This window comes from Cupressus sempervirens, chromosome 3 (assembly GCF_028749045.1).
Source record: "Cupressus sempervirens isolate cs-2001-9-10 chromosome 3, ASM2874904v1, whole genome shotgun sequence".
In the NCBI taxonomy this organism is placed as follows: domain Eukaryota; kingdom Viridiplantae; phylum Streptophyta; class Pinopsida; order Cupressales; family Cupressaceae; genus Cupressus; species Cupressus sempervirens.
Genome location: NC_143120.1, coordinates 185626373 through 185635688, shown reverse-complemented (window position 1 = coordinate 185635688; position 9316 = coordinate 185626373).

Below are 9316 nucleotides of genomic sequence, written 5' to 3'. Positions count from 1 at the left end.
GGGACAGCAGGGATGGAACAAAAGATCTCAAGGAAAGCCAGGAGCATTATTAATAATATATATATACCTATTATTTTTCAAAAATTAAAAATTAAAAAAGAAACAATTTAACTTTTGGTAAACAATATGGTTTAAAGAAGCTGAAATTACATTTGCAATCAATTGATGCAATGATCAACAACATATATCTGTAGTATAATATTTACATTATTCATCAAAAGATACAAAATATAATCTTACGAATGTCAATTGCAAATACCTTGACATACCCACTGCTCAAACCCCTAGATCCACCTAGCTCCTACAAGGGAATCTCAACTAACCCTGCATGTGCAGCCCACCCCTCAATATCCCATCACTCTATTGTATTGTAGTGGTCTTCAATCATCCTACAATGCACAATATACTCATCTCTATTCTCCTAGAAGTAAGCCTTGATTTTGGTCCTCTATAAAGTATAAACTGACATATAGGTGCATTATTGATTATCAAACATAGAATAAGCCTTAAAAATAAATAAATAAAAGAAATAACAGATCATGATCCTGCAATAGATGAACTCAAGAAATAACTCTACAATAACAGAAGAAACTACCAAAGAAAAAAATTAAAACACACAGTATACATGTTTCTTATTAAATATTCAAGGTTTTTGAAAAAAATAGAAAATAAAAAGAGTCAATTTAGTAGCATAGGTGTCCTAAAACTGCAAGCTTTTAAGAAACATTTAGCACACCAAAAAATAGTGTCTCTATAGAACCCATTAACATATTCAATAGCAAACTGAAAGATAGAACATGTTTAATACCAATGAGATCAAACAAGTAAATATGATGCCACTACATCTACAATGTTGACTTTTCAATGGTTTTCATTTTTGTTTTGTGAGTAACTTTTTGGCTCCTAAAACTATATTCAACAATTTTAAATTTTAATAACATAAGAAGATAGTTCACACAAAAAAAGATGAGCATCTCCATATAAGACTCACTCAAAGCTCATTTCAGCAAAGAACATACCAATATCATAAATGTTGCAATACCAAGGCTTTCACTTTGCAATAATTCTACACATGCAATAATTCTCAAAAACAGGTTTCCTTCTAAGCTTGATATGTTAAGCATACTAAAATGATAGAAAAGGGATTCAATTAGTTACTATGCCTACTATACCTCAAGCAAATACCATACTTTTTTCCAACTACAAAACATTTTCTGTAGACCCAAGTACAAGGTTAAAACACCATGTATACTCTCAATACTAGAAGCATAAAATTAAACCTATAAATCTTTAAATTTGAACCTAAAGACCCAATCTCCTGAAGAGGTAAGAATGTTTTCAGGAACCCAACTAAAATAAATGCTCATTTTGCAAATCTTAAAATCACATATTTAATCTTTTGAATTAGTAGCTCCTGGTTTAGATTGTGTATGAGTTTTTAAACTAGAAGCTACTAGTTCAAAATTAAAAAATGATAAACTGGCATATTTAATAGTCTCTTTCAAAATTTTGATGGTTTTACCTGTGAAAAAAAGACAAATGCGATAAGCTATGGAAGTCCTATCTCTATGCATTTAGCCATCTGCAAACAACATTACAAAATGAATAGGAGACTTAATTTGACTTCAACATATGGAAGTGTTAACATAAATAAAATCATGTAATTCAACATGGTTGTACTAAAATAAAAAATAAGTTAACCATTCATGCCCTACAATTACAAATGTATAAAACACTTTATAAAACCATAACTTCCAAGGAAAGCTCTTAATAATAAGAAAATTTGAAAAAAACTGATGTGCTACATATAGGTCAGGCCAAGTTCATATTTTGAATGTAGAAATTTAAACAAAGACATGATTCAAAATGTTGAAAACCATAGATAAAGTTCATCTAGTGAAAAATCCCAACTGGCATGAATAAGGAGATTTACAAGTTCAATAGCCCAATAATTAATCAACTTAAAGTTCTCTAAATATTCTACTAATAAAAAATTTCAATGAGATGCTCTCTGTGTTCAAGCTTAATTAGTATCACTAAAAGCCAAAGTGAGCATCCATTTCTTGCTCCCCCAGTTTCATTGCATGAAAATTATTTACCAATTAGCTCTACTGCCTCAAATTTAAATTGTAAACTTGAAAGGTGTGCACAAACACCAACTTAGATTAATATCCAAGTGACAAAGTAATATTATGATGTACTACACAGCTCTCCAGGATTTGGGTTTTCACAACCATAACCCATCAATGATCTTGAATTAAGGATTGTATGAATTAAGAGTCATTGAAACAAATTAGCATTCTATTCAAAAAACACTCATTCAAGTAGAACTATTATAAGTAAGATGTCATTAATCCAGGACAATTAGACATTTGATTAAGCAAGAGAGGTCTAGGGAAATGGTCTCATATACATACCATAGGGAAGTCGAGTTCATAAAGACCAAACCCCACAAGAGTTATTAGAGGAAATGCAAAAAGTGGACTCAGAAACTTGAGAAGAGTAAGACCATCAACATAATAATGCCAAGCCTTAGAGACTGTAAAGTGATGAAATCTAAAACAATTTTATAGCCTATGGATCAGATAGGATACAAAAAATAAATAGACCTAGCAACAATAGCCTATAGACCATTGAATCCAACAATAATTTGTAAGCTAGATGCAATAATGAGTGTAGCCTGCACTCCTCGCATTGAATGCATAAATCTCTGTAGACAAGGATTTACGGGTTAACAAAGAGTAATAAACCATATATGTTTCCAAATCAAGTTTGAAGAATACTTAATGTACCAATTTCCTTATGTACATCATGTGGGTCTATTATTTTTTGAAATTTGCTAGAACCAACAATGGAAATAGTTGGAAGAATGAAAGCATAGGATCCTCCTCTAACAATAGGAAGCCTAGTCCTAAAGTATGATTGTAAAAGGGTGTTAAGATCTACTATGAATAGTAATGTCTGGATAACTCTGGCTTTGTCATCCTGCATGGATATTTAATTTATTTGATTGAGAGCTATAACCACCTCATTGAAGCTATCAAACATACCTTCCACTAAATTAACAAAAATTAGGAATCCATTGGTAGCAAAACCCTCAAAAAAAATTTAAGATATATGAAGTATAGGAAGCTCCATAATGGACTATTATCAGACTTTTTGAGACTGCAGAAGTGTGTAGCATTTTCAACTTACATTTGAGCCACCCATTTGAGGAACAAAGAATGAGGGGATGATTATAGTGGTGCCCAACATAACTAGATAGTGTTGAAAACCAAGCAAGATAGCTTCTGGTGCATAATCCAAGACAATAATTAGCTCCATACTATGTCCAACCTATAAGCAAATAAATGAATCCCTTTAATTAGTCTTGAGCAACCTCTTAACTGGAAAAATCAACTAAATAGGTAACCTATGGTGGGGCTTTGGCGTTACATGAAAATTTGAAATACAACACAAATTAGTTGCTGAATTGAATCTAAACATTTGGGATAATGGCTTGCTTTAGTTGACTAATAATGAAATTAAAATAAGAGAGATGCCAAAAAAAGGGAAAACAAATCAAAGCAACATGATGTACATAGGTCATAGACAAAGTACACTTCAAAAGAATTGGGATCCAAAAATGGGATACATATATATAAATAATTGCCCTAAAATAGTATTAGAGCAAGATATTCATATCAGCTATCCAAAGAATTCCAAAAGAGGATGTGGAGAAGGTTCTATAGTAAAATGGCCTAGTTGATTATATATGAATCAGTAGTAAATGTCTTGAAAATAGTCTTATGTCTAGGTTACCGATAGAGCCATCAACACTCATATGACCAAGATATTCAAATTCATTATAAACAGGATGCATTTGAATAGGTTTTTGAGGAAATCGTACAGTTTAATTGCTGATAAATATTAATATGTGCATTTTTAGAGGAATAAATACACATGGAACTTTGGATAGTAGAAAGAGTGTATTTGAATCATTTTGTGGGACAGAGAGTTAAAAATATGTTCCAAACACTTTTAGCCCAACCTTTACTTTTGTTTTATTGATGGGAAGGTTAAAAAATAATACATACTGAAATATGCACTCAAATCATAGGTAAATAGATTGGATCATATAGAAAATGTAACATGCAATATTCAGTAGTAGTATAAAGCATATGGGTTCCAGACATAAGACATTTGGAACCATCAGCCCATAGGTTAAACACTTAGAAATGTTTATAGTTGCAATAGGTGGGCATAAATAATATCACAAGTAGTTGCTACAACTTATGCTATAAAGCCGTCTGAAATTATAAGCATGTACACGTGCATATGAGTTCTCCCTGGCCAAGTACTCTAGAAGACTTACTGGGCTTACAAGTAATCTCATACATTTTTGGAGATTTCTATGGCTCAGTATGAGCAGATGTTGTATCAGCTCAGGATCCTTAACATTATTGCACCATTTTCCAAGATTGAATTCATATAAATATAGAAGACAAGGTAAGGGGCAGTCCATACAACACCAAAACAAAGACTTGGCACAAGGCCTTTGTAGTTTTGCAATTCTTTGGTATGTTAGTTTGAGCTTCACTTGGTTTTAAGAATACTATAATATGCTCTACTTAACAAGGGCAACCACATGAAGGTGGAAGCTCATCTAGCCTCACCCCCCTCCCCCCAACATCAATCTAAATTACCCATTATCATCTAATTACATTCTTCATTCATTCATTCATCCATTTATGAACTATAACATTCAATCAATACAATCACATAAAATTCATTAATATGATATAAAATTCATTAATACACAATACTAATCAGGACTTCATTAACACATAACAATATTCATTAACATAAAATAAAAATCAATAATAATACATATCATTCATAAATAATTACTTAAAACAAAGTTCATTCATTATCCAACAAGGTTTATCAAAGAGCACTTTTAAAACATCATTTCTTCTTTTTGTTTTTCTTAGCTCTCTTAAGAAAAATGCTCATAGGAGCATCCATATCTTCCTCATTCTCCTCCTCTTCTGGCATGTGTAATGTCAAATTATGATTGTTCTTGCTCTTTGGAGGAGCAAGAGGTTGCTGCACTAAAGGGGGCTCTGTTGCAAGAACAAGTAAAGGAGATAAATTGGCATACTCTTTTTTTTTTATAACTATTACAAGTCTATAATTAAGTACTAGTACAACATAACACACATTTTTATTACCTGACAATGCCACATCATGTACATTAACATTTTGATCTACTACCATGTTAACATTTTGAACACTTGGAACATGCTCCACTCCTTCACCATGATGTTCAACATGCTCTAAAATATTCAAAAAAAGGATACATGTCAAATTGCAATTGAAGATGTTAAATTGTATTCATAATTGTTAGAATTCTTTAGAATAACTGAGAGGGCGGGAGGGGGGGGGGGGTGTGGGGGTGAATCAGTTATCCAAGGTCTAAATGCCCTAATAATACTTTTTCTCAAATTATAGTGAGCCCATAAACTTTTCATCCATCCAAGCTTAAATCAATCATCTTAGCAAGTTACAGCAAATCAACATGCAAGATCAACTCATGACACAGTGATTTACGTGGAAACCCAATTTGAAAAAAACCACCAATAACATGCTACGTAATTCTCACTCTTCTAAAGTGATGCCCTGTTAAAAGCCTGCCTTGTTAAAGGCTTACAACACACTATTAAATGTGACCTTGTTAGAGGATTTCACCATACTATTAGGAATGGGCCTGGTAAAAGGACTTTGGAACATTCACTTGGAATGTCACCCTGTTAAAGGATTTACAACATAGCTATTAAACCAACCTAAGTCCATAGGATTTAAACTAACTGTTACAATTGCTAGAGAGTAATAATAATGGCTTTTTGATCTGATATATCTTACAACATATTTTGCAGATTACAGATCACACTTCAGTTCAATCCTTTGCTTGGCTTTTAATCACTTCAGCTTTGATAGCTTGTCATCTCAAACTTCATCTCCTTGAGTCTTCTTACTCATCATACCAATGCAACCATATCTATGGTCATATGTTGAAGCAGAGTAACTGTGCTTTCTTACTCCTTAGCACCTCCTTCAGCACTTTATGCTTTCATGCTTGACCTTTTTCCTTCTTTTTGCTTTGTGACCTTATGACTCCTTAAATAGAAATCTGGAGTCCCTTTCCCGCTTGATTATTCCTCTCCAAATTTAGGGTTTCGGGTAGATTAGGTAGGATACAATGTATCTACCCCATATCTTGCTTTTATCTAGAAACTTCGTCTAGAGTCCAGTTGTATACTCCAAGAACATTCTACATGGTGTTCTGTGCCACCAACTCATCATTCTTATCTTCTATATGATTCACAGAATTCTAGATAACAACCTTGTCGGCTCAGATCTGGCGAATCTCTGATCTTTGAAATAATGTAGCAACTCAGAATTATTGGTTTACTGATGCTCGACACCTCTATGTTACTCGGCACTTGTATCTGCTTGGCATCTGTATCTACTCGGCACCTAATCTTCGCTTGGCACTTTTTTCTTGCTCAACACTTGATATTTACTCGGTACACACTGAAGTTGAACTTGCTTGGCTTCAACTAGGAATCTGTTCGGCACTAACTAGCTTGCTCGACTCTCTCTCTAATAAACTTAGTTAGGCTTTACAAATAACTTAACTAAAACCTTACATCTAAGATGTGTTTTAGTGTGCCCATTCTCTGTGTCTTAGAGTATGTCATCAATAAACTATTTCATCAATGGCTTAGTTGATCCTTGCACTTCATTACAACATCATAACTTCAACCTTTCTCTAGGTGTTCTAGTTACATCTTATTGATTGCCTCCTCCTTGTCAGTCAACCAATTGATAGTATTTGGATCACTAAAGCAATTGTCATTCCTGTAAGTAGCAAGTTTGACATCAATGACAAAACAATGATTGAGAACGTTCTTTACCAGTTCCATTACTTTTTATGTATGATCTCCGTCATGATCTTTTCAATCATTTCCAACAATCTCCCTCTTTGGCATTGATGGCAAACCAAACTGATCAATTGATCAACTTAGTTACCACCAAAATATATACATTTTCTGCTTCTTTCTGTTTCTTCCTATTGACTGTTGCATCCTTACTACTGATCTCATATCTCTCCCTCTTTCATATATATCTCCCTCTTGCTTTGTATTGATCAGTTTCTACATATATCTCCCTCTTTGACATAAATGCCAAAGATGTAGCATCTTCAACATGCGAAATATAAGTTCTGCCTTTCATGTTTTCTCCCTTTGTCACCATGCTTGTGACTGATTTGGAGTTTCTGCTCCTGCTGTCATCCTCTGCATCATTCTTCAGGTATTTCAATGATTTGTTCCTATTAATGCAAGGCAACTTCCTTGTTGCTTTAAACTACTTGAGTTAGGGGCGTTACCCCCAACTTGCCTCCAAGATATTCATAAGCATCCTTGGGCAATGGTTTGGTGAAGATATCTGCAGTTTGTTCCTTTGTGTGAATGTACTCCAATTTCACTTGTTTGTCTTCTACCAATTCTCTGACATAGTGATACTTGATTGCGATATGCTTGGTTTTTGCATGCATTACTGGATTTTTGGATATGTTTATAGCACTTGTATTATCACAATACAATATCACAGGTTTAGTTACCTCTTCTTTCATTTCTTTCAATAGATGTGTGAGCCACACAATGTTTGTGCAATTGACTGCTGCTGCCACATATTCTGATTCTGCAGTGGACTGGGATGTGCATGTTTGTTTCTTGCTAGTCCAAGTAACTAGCTTTTTACCTAAAAATAATGCACCTCCACTTGTGCTTTTTCTGTCATCAATGTTGCCTCCCCAATCTACATTTGTATACGCATTGAGCTCAAATGTCTCATTCTTTTTGTAATATAGACCAAAGTTATCAGTTCCTTTAAGATACCTCATTATTCTTTTTACTGCTATGAGATGATTTTCTTTGGGATTAGCAGAGAATCTAGCCACTATTCCAACTGCTAATGCTATGTCTGGTCTGCTATGTACAACATATTGGAGTTTTCCAATCATGGATCTGTACATTGTTTGATTGACTTCAGCTGATACATCATTTTTGGATAGCTTATTCCCTGTTGCCATTGGTGTGCTGACTGGTTTGGATTCCTCTAATCCAAACACTTTAAGTATCTCCTTGATGTACTTTGATTGAGTCACAAATATACCATGCTTTAGTTGATGTACTTGCAAACCAACAAAAAATTTGATCTCTCCAAACATAGACATCTCAAACTCATGTTTCATTTTGTCAGCAAAACCTTTGCAAAGCACTTCCTTTCCTCCAAAAACTATGTCATCCACAAAGATTTCAGATACAATAATATCCTTACCTTCTTCTGATTTGATGTACATGTTGTTGTTATCATCAGTTCTTTCAAATCCTATTTGCACTAGATACTTGTGAAGTCTCTCATACCATGCTCTGGGTGCTTGTTTCAGACCACAGAGTGCTTTATGTAATTTATAGACCATATCCCTATTGTTCTCATCAACAAATCCCTCTAGTTGTTCAATATAGACTTCCTCTTCCAATATACAATTTAGAAAGGTAGATTTTACATCCATCTGATAGACTTTAAAACCTTTATATGCAGCATATGCAAGTAAAGTTCTTACTCCTTCCATTCTAGCAACAGGAGCGAATGTTTCCCCATAGTCCAATCCTTCTTCTTGAGCATAACCCTTGCATGCTAGTCTAGCTTTGTTTCTAGTAATCTCAACATTCTCATCTAGCTTGTTTTTGAATACCCACTTGGTGCCAATCACATTCTTGTCAACTGGTCTGGGAACCAGACTCTAGGTTTTGTTCTTCTTTATTGGATCAATCTCTTCTTCCATAGCTTTATACCAGTCATCATCTTGTAATGCACCATATACTGTCTTAGGTTCAAATTTGCTGATCAGACATGATTCATGTCTTAGTCTATTCCTTGTTATTGGTCTTGCATCTTTGTCACCAATTATCTGTTCAACAGGGTGATGTCTTTTTACATATTTGGATAATCATGGTTCTGTCCTTGTTTCCATGTTTGATCTATTAGATTCAGGATCACTATGCACTGTGTTGTCAAGTTGTTCTTCATCTCTTTCATGTGTACTGACTTCAAGATCAGATTGTGCATTTCCTTCATTCTGCAACTCGGCTTCTAAATGTAACTCAACATTCACTGGTTGTGACTCGGCTGAAACTAAAATTTGTTGTTGAATCCCAATTTGATTGATAGCATCCTCGTCAACAGGCATTCCTTCATAGGAATACAT